General features: G+C 37.8%; 1 non-coding gene across 1 annotated transcript; it reads right to left on the minus strand.

The window, feature by feature from the left end:
- Positions 1–3,065: 3,065 nt before the first annotated feature.
- Positions 3,066–3,173, minus strand: LOC112761162 (small nucleolar RNA R71). The gene has a single exon (XR_003181570.1). It is a non-coding gene; the product is annotated as a small nucleolar RNA R71 (small nucleolar RNA).
- Positions 3,174–11,234: the final 8,061 nt, after the last annotated feature.

Below are 11,234 nucleotides of genomic sequence, written 5' to 3' on the forward strand. Positions count from 1 at the left end.
AATACACGGACCGAGTCCGTGAGATTGGTATCTTCGTAGTAGAGGCTAGAACCAATTGACAACCATTCCTGAGATCTGGAAAGTCTAAACCTTGTCTGTGGTATTCCGAGTAGGATCTGGGAAGGGATAACTGTGACGAGCTTCAAACTTGCGAATGTTGGGCACAGTGACAGTGTGCAAAAGGACAAGGGTCCTATTCCGATGCTAGCGGGAACCGACAGATGATTAGCCATGTGGTAGTTGTTCCTGGTATTTTTCATCCGAGACGAGAAATCCGACAGTTGATTAGTCGTGCAGAGATCATACCTGGTATTTTTCATCCGAGAAGATCTTACAGCTTGCCATGGAAGGGAGCACGCATGGTTGGGAGAAGCCAATAGGAAAGTAGAGGTTCAGAAGCAACAAAGTATCTCCAAATGCTTATCTGAAATTCCCACCAACGAATCACATAAGTACCTTTATCTTATTTTATGTTTTATTTATCTTTTAATTATCAAAACTCATAACCATTTGAATCCGCCTGATTGAGATTTAAAAGATGACCATATCTTGCTTCAAGCCGACAATCTCCGTGGGATCGACCCTTACTCACGTAAGGTATTACTTGGATGACCTAGTGCACTTGCTGGTTAGTTGTGTGGAGTTGTGAAAAGTGTGAATCACGATTTCCCACACCATGTTTTTGGCGCCGTTACCGGGAGTTGTTCGAGTTTGGACAACTGACGGTTCATCTTGTTGCTTAGATTAGGTAATTTTATTTTATGTTTAAGCATTTTAATTATTTTTTATTCAAAAAATTCAAAAAAAAAGTGTTCTTCAGAAGTTTTAAGAATGAATTCTAGAGTTTCATGAGATATGTTGAATCCTGGCTGGCTGTTAAGCCATGTCTAATCTTTTGGACCGAGGTTTCCACTTATCTTTGCAAGAGCCTTTTGGTTCCCATCAATTTAGTTGTTGTATGTAATGCTCTGCTAAAGCATGACTGGCCATTTGGCCATGTCTAATTCTATTGGACCGAAGCTTTAGACTAACATTGCACGAATCCTGGAATTCTTATTAAAAATTTTGTATCTCTTTATTTTCTTTTTCAAAAATAATTTTGGAAAAAATACAAAAAAAAAACCATAAAAAAACCAAAAATTTTTTTGTGTTTCTTGTTTGAGTTCAGTGTCAAATTTTAAGTTTGGTGTCAATGGCATGTTTTAATTTTCCTTAAATTTTTGAAAATTCATCATGTGTTCTTTCTTAATCTTCAAGTTGTTATTGAGGATTTTCTTTGTTTAATCTTGTGATTTTCTTGTTGTGTGTCTTTTCTTGTTTTTCATATGCATTTTCGAATTCATAGTGTCTAAACATTAAAAAATTTTAAGTTTGGTGTCTTACATGTGTTTCTTTTCTTAAAAATTTTCAAAAATATGTTTTTGATGTTCATCATGATCTTCAAAGTGTTCTTGGTGTTCATCTTGATATTCAAAGTATTCTTGCATGCATTAGTTGTTTTGATTTCAATTTCTGATGTCTTGTGTCATTTTGTTGTTTTTCTCTCTCCTCATTAAAAATTCTAAAATAAAAAATAATATCTTTCCCCTATTTTGCTCATAAATTTTGAAATTTTGGGTTGACTTAGTCAAAAATTTTTTAAATTTGGTTATTTCTTGTTAGTCAATTCAAAATTTCAATTTAAAAATTCTATCTTTTCAAATCTTTTTCAAAAATAAAATCTTTTTCATTTTTTTTTCATGTTTTCAAAAATCTCAAAATTAATCTTCAAAATCCTTTTCTTATTTTTATTTCATAATTTTCGAATTTATTGCTAATAATTAATATTTTGATTCAAAATTTTTAAGTTGTTACTTGCCTATTAAGAAAGGATCAATCTTTAAATTCTAGAATCATATCTTTTAGTTTCTTGTTAGTCAAGTAATCAACTTTAATTTCAAAAATCAACTCTTTTTAATTTCCTTTTCAAATCTTTTTCAAAATAGATTTCAATCATATCTTTTCAAAACTTAATTTCAAATCTTTTTCTAACTTCTTATCTTTTCAAAATTGACTTTCAAATCTTTTTCAACTAACTACTTGACTTTTTGTTTTAATTTTAAAAGTTTACTATTTCTTATCTTTTTCAAAACCACCTAACTACTTTTCTCTCTCTCTTATTTTCAAAAATCACTAACCTCTTTTTCAAAATTCTTTTTCATTAACTAATTGTTTTAAATTCTAATTTTATTTTATTCCTTCTTAAATTTTGACTTCTAACTCATAATTAAAATAAAAACAAAAATATTTTTTCTTTTCTTTTAAATTAATATTCTAATACTCTCTCTCTCTTATCTCTTTCTATTTATTTAATTATTTGCTAACACTTCTCTTCTTAAAAATTTGAACCCTATCCCTTTCTCTGTGTTCGAATTCTTCTTCTCCCTTCTTCATTCTATTCTTCTATTCTTCTACTCACATAAAGGAATCTCTATACTGTGACATAGAGGATTCCTCTTCTTTTTTGTTCTCTTCTTTTTCATATGACCAGGAACAAGGATAAGAACATTCTTGTTGAAGCTGATCCTGAACCTGAAAGGACTCTGAAGAGGAAGCTAAGAGAAGCTAAAGCACAAAACTCTGGAGAGGACCTTACAGAAATTTTCGAAAAAGAAGTAGAGATGGCAGCTGAAAATAACAACAATGGTGGAGATGCAAGGAAGATGCTTGGTGACTTTACTGCACCAACTTCTGACTTTTATGGAAGAAGCATCTCAATTCCTGCAATTGGAGCAAACAACTTTGAGCTTAAGCCTCAATTTGTTTCTCTAATGCAACATAATTGCAAGTTTCATGAACTTCTATTGGAAGATCCTCATCAGTTCTTAGCTGAATTCTTGCAAATCTGTGACACTGTTAAGACCAATGGGGTTAATCCTGAGGTCTACAGACTTATGCTTTTCCCCTTTGCTGTAAGAGACAGAGCTAGGACATGGTTGGACTCACAACCTAAAGAAAGCCTGAACTCTTGGAAAAAGTTGGTCAATGCTTTCTTGGCCAAATTCTTTCAACCTCAAAAGTTGAGCAAGCTTAGAGTGGAAGTCCAAATCTTCAGACAGAAGGAAGGTGAATCCCTCTATGAAGCTTGGGAAAGATACAAGCAATTGATCAGAAGGTGTCCTTCTGACATGCTTTCAGAATGGAGCGTCTTATGTATATTCTATGATGGTCTGTCTAAATTGTCCAAGATGTCATTGGATCACACTGTTGGTGGATCTCTTTATCTGAAGAAAACACCTGCAGAAGCCCAGGAACTCATTGAAATGGTTACAAATAACCAGTTCATGTATACTTCTGAAAGAAATCCTGTGAATAATGGGATGACTCAGAAGAAAGGAGTTCTTGAGGTTGATACTCTAAATGCCATTTTGGCTCAGAACAATATTTTGACTCAGCAAGTCAATATGATTTCTCAGAGTCTGACTGGAATGCAAGCTACATCTGGCAGTACTAAAGAAGCTTCCTCTGAAGAAGAAGCTTATGACCCTAAAAATCCTGCAATGGAAGAGGTGAATTACATGGGAGAATCCTATGGAAACACTTACAATCCTTCATGGAGGAATCATCCTAATTTCCCATGAAAGGATCAGCAGAAGCCTAATCAAGGCTTCAATAATAATAATGGTGGGAGAAATAGGTTTGGCAATATCAAGCCTTTTCCATCATCTTCTGAGCAACAAACAGAGAATTCTAAGCAGAGACTCTCTGACTTAGCAACCATAGTCTCTGATCTATCTAAGATCACTCTCAGTTTCATGACTGAAATAAGGTCCTCCATTAGAAATTTGGAGGCACAAGTGGGTCAAAAGAGTTAAAGAGTTACTGAAATCCCTCCTAGTACTCTCCCAAGCAATACAGAAGAGAATCCAAAAAGAGAGTGCAAGGCCATCAATATAACCAACATGGCCGAACCTATAGAGGAGGAAGAGGCAGTAATTTCCAGTGAGGAATACCTCAATGGACGTCCACTGACCCCTAAGGAGTTCCCCATTGGGGAACCAAAGAAATCTGAGGCTCATATAGAGACCATAGAGATTCCACTGAACTTACTGTTGCCATTCATGAGCTCTGATGAGTATTCTTCCTCTGAAGAGGATGAAGATATTATTGAAGAGCAAGTTGCTCAGTATCCAGGAGCAATCATGAAGCTGAATGCCAAGTTATTTGGTAATGAGACTTGGGAGGATGAACCTCCATTGCTCATCAATGAACTAAATACCTTGGTTCAACAGAAATTTCCTCAGAAGAAACTGCATCCCCGAAAGTTCTTAAAACCTTGCATCATAGGCACCATGACCTTTAAGAAGGCTCTATGTGACCTTGGTTCAAGTATAAACCTCATGCCACTCTTTGTAATGGAGAAACTAGGGATCTTTGAGGTACAAGCTGCAAGAATCTCACTACAAATGGCAGACAATTCAAGGAAACAGGCTTATGGACTTATAGAGGATGTCTTAGTGAAGGTTGAAGGCTTTTACATCCCTGCTGATTTCATAATCCTAGATACTGGGAAGGAAGAGGATGAATCCATCATCCTTGGAAGACCCTTCCTAGCCACAACAAGAGCTGTGATTGATGTGGACAGAGGAAAGTTAGTCCTTCAATTGAATGAGGACTAACTTGTGTTTCAGGCTCAAGGATCTTCTTCTGTAACCATGGAGAGGAAGCATGAAAGGCTTCTCTCAATACAGAGTCAAACAGAGCCCCCACACTTAACTTCTATGTTTGGTGTTAGGAGGCCACCGTCAAGCTCTGAGTCTCTGTGAACCTCTCTAAGAGCTCACTGTCAAGCTATTGACATTAAAGAAGCGCTTTTTGGGAAGCAACCCAATGTTAATTAATTATATTTATTTATATTCCATTGTCATTTTATGTTTTCTTTAGGTTGATGATCATGTGAAGTCATAAAAACAACTGCAGAATTAAAGCAAAAATAAAAAACAGCATCAAAAACAGCACACCCTGGAGGACAGGCTTACTGGCGTTTAAATGCCAGTAAGGATAGCAGAATGGGCATTTAACGCCCAGTCTGGCAGCATTCTGGGCGTTAAACAACAGAATGGGCAGCACTTTGGGCGTTTAACGCCAGAAAAGGGTGTCTGGCATCTGGCTGGTGTTAAACGCCAGAAGTGGCAGACAGACTAGCGTTTAACACCAGAAAAGGTAGCAGAGCTGGCGTTTAACGCCAGAATTGGCACACAGAGGGCATTTACATGCCAGAATGGTGCAGGGAGCAGAATTCCTTGACACCTCAGGATCTGTGGACTCCACAGGATCCCTACCTATCCCAACTCTTCTTCTCTCCTCTTCACACCTTTCCATAACACTCTTCCCCAAATACCCTTGACCAATCACATTAATACCTCTTTCCCAAACACCATTCACCTATCAAATTCTACCCTCTTTCCCATATTCTCTTCACCACTCACATCCATCCATTCTAAACCCCATCTACCTCACCATTCAAATTCAAACCATTTCCCTCCCAAACCCACCCCTTCATGACCGAACTTCCTCTCTCTCTTACCCTATAAATACCCCTCCTTACAACCTTCAAATTCACACTTCATACACACTTAACCCCCCTTGGCCGAACCACTCACCACCCTTCATCTCTTCCATTTCTTCTTCGTCTACTCCTTTCTTTCTTCTTTTGCTCGAGGACGAGCAAAACTTCTAAGTTTGGTGTGGGAAAAGCTCTGCTTTTTGTTTTTCCATAACCATCAATGGCACCTAAGGCCAGAGAAACCTCTAGAACGAGGAAAGGGAAGGCAATTGCTTCCACCTCCGAGTCATGGGAGATGGAGAGATTCATCTCAAAGGTCCATCAAGACCACTTCTATAAAGTTGTGGCCAAGAAAAAGGTGATCCCCGAGGTCCCCTTCATGCTCAAAAAGAGTGAAAATCCGGAGATCCGACGTAAGATTCAAAGAAGAGGTTGGGAAGCTCTCACCAACCTAATCCAACAAGTCAGAATCTTAATAGTTCAAGAGTTCTATGCTAATGCATGGATCACTAAGAACCATGATCAAAGTATAAACCCAAACCCAAAGAATTGGCTCACAATGGTTTAGGGGAATTACTTGGATTTCAGTCTGGAAAATGTGAGGTTGGCATTTAACTTGCCAATGATGAGAGGAGATCCTTATCCTTTCACTAGAAGGGTCAACTTTGATCAAAGGTTGGACCAAGTCCTCATGGACATCTGTATGGAAGGAGCTCAATGGAAGAGAGACTCAAGAGGCAAGCCGGTTCAATTAAGGAGGCTTAACCTCCAACCCGTGGCTAGAGGATGGTTAGAGTTCATCCAACGCTCTATCATTCCTACTAGCAACCGGTCTGAAGTTACAATAGACCGGGCTATCATGATCCATAGTATCATGAATGAAGAGGAAGTAGAATTTCATGAAATCATACCTCTAGAACTCTACAAGGTGGCGGATAAGCCCTCTACTTTGGCAAGGTTAGCCTTCTCTCATCTCATCTGTAACCTATGCAATTCAGCTGGAATTGTCATAGAGGAAGACATCCTCATTGAAGGAGACAAGCCCAACACTAAGAAGAGGATGGAGCAAACAAGAGAGCCCACTCATGGACCTCAACAAGAGCATGAGGAAATTCCTCATCAAGAAATCCCTGAGATGCCTCAAGGGATGCACTTTCCTCCACAAAACTATTGGGAGCAAATCAACACCTCCTTAGGAGAATTGAGTTCCAACATGGGGCAACTAAGGATGGAGCACCAAGAGCACTCCATTATCCTCAATGAAATTAGAGAGGACCAAAAGGCCATGAGAGAGGAGCAACAAAGGCAAGGAAGAGACATAGAGGAGCTCAAGCACTCCATAAGATCTTCAAGAGGAAGAACTAGCCGCCATCACTAAGGTGGACCCGTTCTTTAATTTCCTTGTTTTTATTTTTCTGTTTTTTGGTTTTGATGCTTTATGTTTTGTCTATGTTTGTGTCTTTATTACATGATCATTAGTGTCTAGTATCTATGTCTTAAAGCTATGAATATCCTATGAATCCTTCACTTTTCTTAAATAAAAAAAGTTTTTAATTGCAAAAGAACAAGAGGTACATGGATTTTGAATTTTACCTTGAAATTAGCTTAATTATTTTGATGTGGTGGCAATACTTTTTGTTTTCTGAATGAATGCTTGAACAGTGCATATTTTTGAATTTGTTGGTTATGAATGTTAAAATTGTTGGCTCTTGAAAGAATAATGAAAAAGGAGAAATGTTATTGATAATATGAAAAATCATAAAATTGATTCTTGAAGCACGAAAAAGCAGTGAAAAGCAAATCTTGTGAAAAAAAAGGGGCGAAAAATAAAGAAGAAAAGAAAGAAAAAGAAAAAGCAAGCAGTAAAAGCCAATAACCCTTTAAACCAAAAGGCAAGGGTAAAGAGAATCCAAGGCTTTGAGCATTAATGGATAGGAGGGCCCAAAGGAATAAAATCCTGGTCTAAGCGGCTAAATCAAGCTGTCCCTAACCATGTGCTTATGGCGTGAAGGTGTCAAGTGAAAAGCTTCAGACTGAGCGGTTAAAGTCATGGTCCAAAGCAAAAAGAGTGTGCTTAAGAGCTCTGGGCACCTCTAACTGGGGACTCTAGCAAAGCTGAGTCACAATCTGAAAAGGTTCACCCAGTTATGTGTCTGTGGCATTTATGTATCCGGTGGTAATACTGGAAAACAAAATGCTCAGGGTCACGGCCAAAACTCATAAACTAGCTGTGTTCAAGAATCAACATATTGAACTAGGAGAATCAATAACACTATCTGAATTCTGAGTTCCTATGGATGCCAATCATTCTGAACTTCAAAGGATAAAGTGAGATGCCAAAACTGTTCAGAAGCAAGAAGGCTACAAGTTCCGCTCATCTAATCAAAACTAATCTTCATTGATATTTTTGAGATTTATTGTATTTTCTCTTCTTTGTATTCTATTTTATTTTTAGTTGCTTCGGGACAAGCAACAATTTAAGTTTGGTGTTGTGATGAGCGGATAATTTATACCCTTTTTGGCATTGTTTTTACATAGTTTTTAGCATGTTTTAGTTACTTTTTATTATATTTTTATTAGTTTTTCTGAAAAATCACATTTCTGGACTTTACTATGAGTTTTTCTATGATTTCAGGTATTTTATGGCTGAAATTCAGGGACTTGAGCAAAAATCTGATTTAGAGGCTGAAAAAGGACTGCAGATGCTGTTGGATTCTAACCCTCCTGCACTCGAAATGGATTTTCTGGAGCTTCAGAAACCAAATTGGCACGCTCTCAATTGCGTTGGAAAGTAGACATCTTGGGCTTTCCAGCAATATATAATCGTCCATACTTTGCCTGAGATTTGATGGCCCAAAATGGCGTTCAAACACCCATCTGAGACCCTTTTCTAGAGTAAAACGCCAGAACTGGCACCAGAACTGGAGTTAAACGCCCAAACTGGCACCCAAGTTGGCGTTTAACTCCAAGGATGGCCTATGCATGTGAAAGCTTCAATGCTCAGCCCAAGCACACACCAAGTGGGCCCGGGAAGTGGATTTCTACACTATCTGCACTTAGTTACTCATTTTCTGTAAACCTAAGTTACTAGTTTAGTATAAATAGCACTTTTTACTATTATAATTAAAAGAGCTTTTATGCCATATTTCACGTTTAGAGAGGCTGGTCATTTGGCCATGCCTAGACTATTTTCACTTATGTATTTTCTACGGTGGAGTTTCTACACCCCATAGATTAAGGTGTGGAGCTCTGCTGTTCTTCATGAATTAATGCAATTACTACTGGTTTTCTATTCAATCACGCTTGATTCTATTCTAAGATACTCACTCGTACTTCAATCTGGAAAATATGATGATCCGTGACACTCATCATTATTCTCAATTCTATGAATGCGTGCCTGACAACCACTCCCGTTCTATCTGGGGTCAACGTAGTCTTTGGGCGACAGCTTGAGTGCGTATCTCTTGGGTATCTAATACATGGATCAAGTCCGTTAGATTGGTATCTTCGTGGTAGAGGTTAGAACCAATTGGCAGCCATTCCTGAGATCCGGAAAGTCTAAACCTTGTCTGTGGTATTCTGAGTAGGATCTGGGAAGGGATGACTGTGACGAGCTTCAAACTTGCGAATGTTGGGCATAGCGACAGTGTGCAAAAGGACAAGGATCCTATTCTGACGCTAGCGGGAACCGACAGATGATTAGCCGTGCGGTAGCTGTACCTGGTATTTTTCATCTGAGACGAGAAATCCGACAGTTGATTAGTCGTGCAGAGATCGTACCTGGTATTTTTCATCCGAGAGGATCTTATAGCTTGCCATGGAAGGAAGCACGCATGGTTGGAAGAAGGCAATAAGAAAGCAGAGGTTCAGAAGCAACAAAGCATCTCCAAACGCTTATTTGAAATTCCCACCAATGAATCACATAAGTACCTTTATCTTATTTTATGTTTTATTTATGTTTTAATTATCAAAACTCATAACCATTTGAATCCACCTGACTGAGATTTACAAGATGACCATAGCTTGCTTCAAGCCGACAATCTCCGTGGGATCGACCCTTACTCACGTAAGGTATTACTTGGACGACCCAGTGCACTTGCTGGTTAATTGTGCAGAGTTGTGAAAAGTGTGAATCACGATTTCCTACACCAGGCCCTAAAGATGCTAATTTTTAAGTCTCTCCTATTACCATTCGATGCCGTGATGCGTTTGCTAAGTGATTTTAGGATCTATAGGGCAGGAATGGTTTAGAGGATGGAATGCAGGCATGCAAAAGTGGAAGGAACTTGAAGAATTGATGTTTTGAGGATCTGGTGCTCACGCATACGCTTGGCTACACGTACACATGACCTGTGCATAGTTCAACATGCACGTACGCATGGCTCACGCGTACACGTGACATGAAGCGCGTGAGTTTATTAGAATTGCACATGCCAGCATTTCCTGGACCGCTCTTAGGCCCAAATCAAGCTAATTCTGAATGGAGAAAGGCCAAAAGTTGAAGGGGGAATGGAAGCACACAAGCATACACACATTTACTTAATTTTTAGCTATTTTTTGTTCATAGATTTCTAGAGAGAGAGAAACTCTTCATTCTCTCTAGGTTTTATTATTCTTTGATCCACTTTTATTTGAATCCATGGATTAGACCTTGTTTAATTTCAGTTTTATTACCATCATTGTAGTTTCTCTAGTTTAATTTTTCTTAGTGATTTTGGATCTTGTTGAATTTAATTTTTAATTAATGCATTAAGGTTTTTATGTTCCATATGTGTTATTTGATTTACTATTGTTGATAATTGATAGTGGGAAGATTTAATTTGGATTTATGATGCCTTTTATTAGTGATCACTAAGTGTTTGTGAAAATGCAACCTATGAATATGGAGTAGATTTCTATTCTTGGCTTTAAAGTTGAGCAATTGGAGACACTTGAATTGTCAAAAACTAGTGTTGATTGATAATTAAGGGTTGCTAGTTGGCTTGAATTCCACTAAAGTTAATCTTTCATTAGGATTTGATTAGGAATTGTGGACTAGAGTCAATTGTGCTCACTTGACTTTCCTTCAATTGTTAGAGGACAACCAAGTGAGAGCAATAGACAATTACCATCACAATTGAGGATGATCATGAGGATAGGAATTCTGATTCTCACCCCTAACCAAGGTTCTTTATATTGATTGATTGTCATCCTTTTTTGTTGACTTTAACTCTTTAGCTCTCTTAGCTTAATTTCATATTTCTTAGTTATATGCACTTTTTATTGCTATCATCTTATTGCATGCTTGTTAGATGGTCATTTACTTGAGTGATATTTCTAGTTGTTTCAATTTAGTTGTTAATTGTTCATTGCTTTTATAATTCTAGTCACTTTACTTTCTCCGTAAGCAATTCAAACCCTCCCCCCTCCCCCCCCCCAATTTTCCTAATCAATGATGTGCATTCAATTGCAAGTCCTAGGAAAAACTACCCAAAATCCTACTCCTGGTAATTAATTTGATTGTTGTGACACTCTTCTAAACTTTGATTGGGGATCACTTGTCGATTTAGGTTATACTTGTGACATTTGAGTTGAAAATCTTTTGAAATTTTTGTAGACCGGCATTTATCCTCCGTCAAGTTTTTGGTGCCATTGCCGAAGACTTGCACATATGTGCCATATTGTTGCTTGGTGTGAATATGTGCATATG

The sequence above is a fragment of the Arachis hypogaea genome, chromosome 16 (genome assembly GCF_003086295.3).
Source record: "Arachis hypogaea cultivar Tifrunner chromosome 16, arahy.Tifrunner.gnm2.J5K5, whole genome shotgun sequence".
Taxonomy (NCBI): Eukaryota; Viridiplantae; Streptophyta; class Magnoliopsida; order Fabales; family Fabaceae; genus Arachis; species Arachis hypogaea.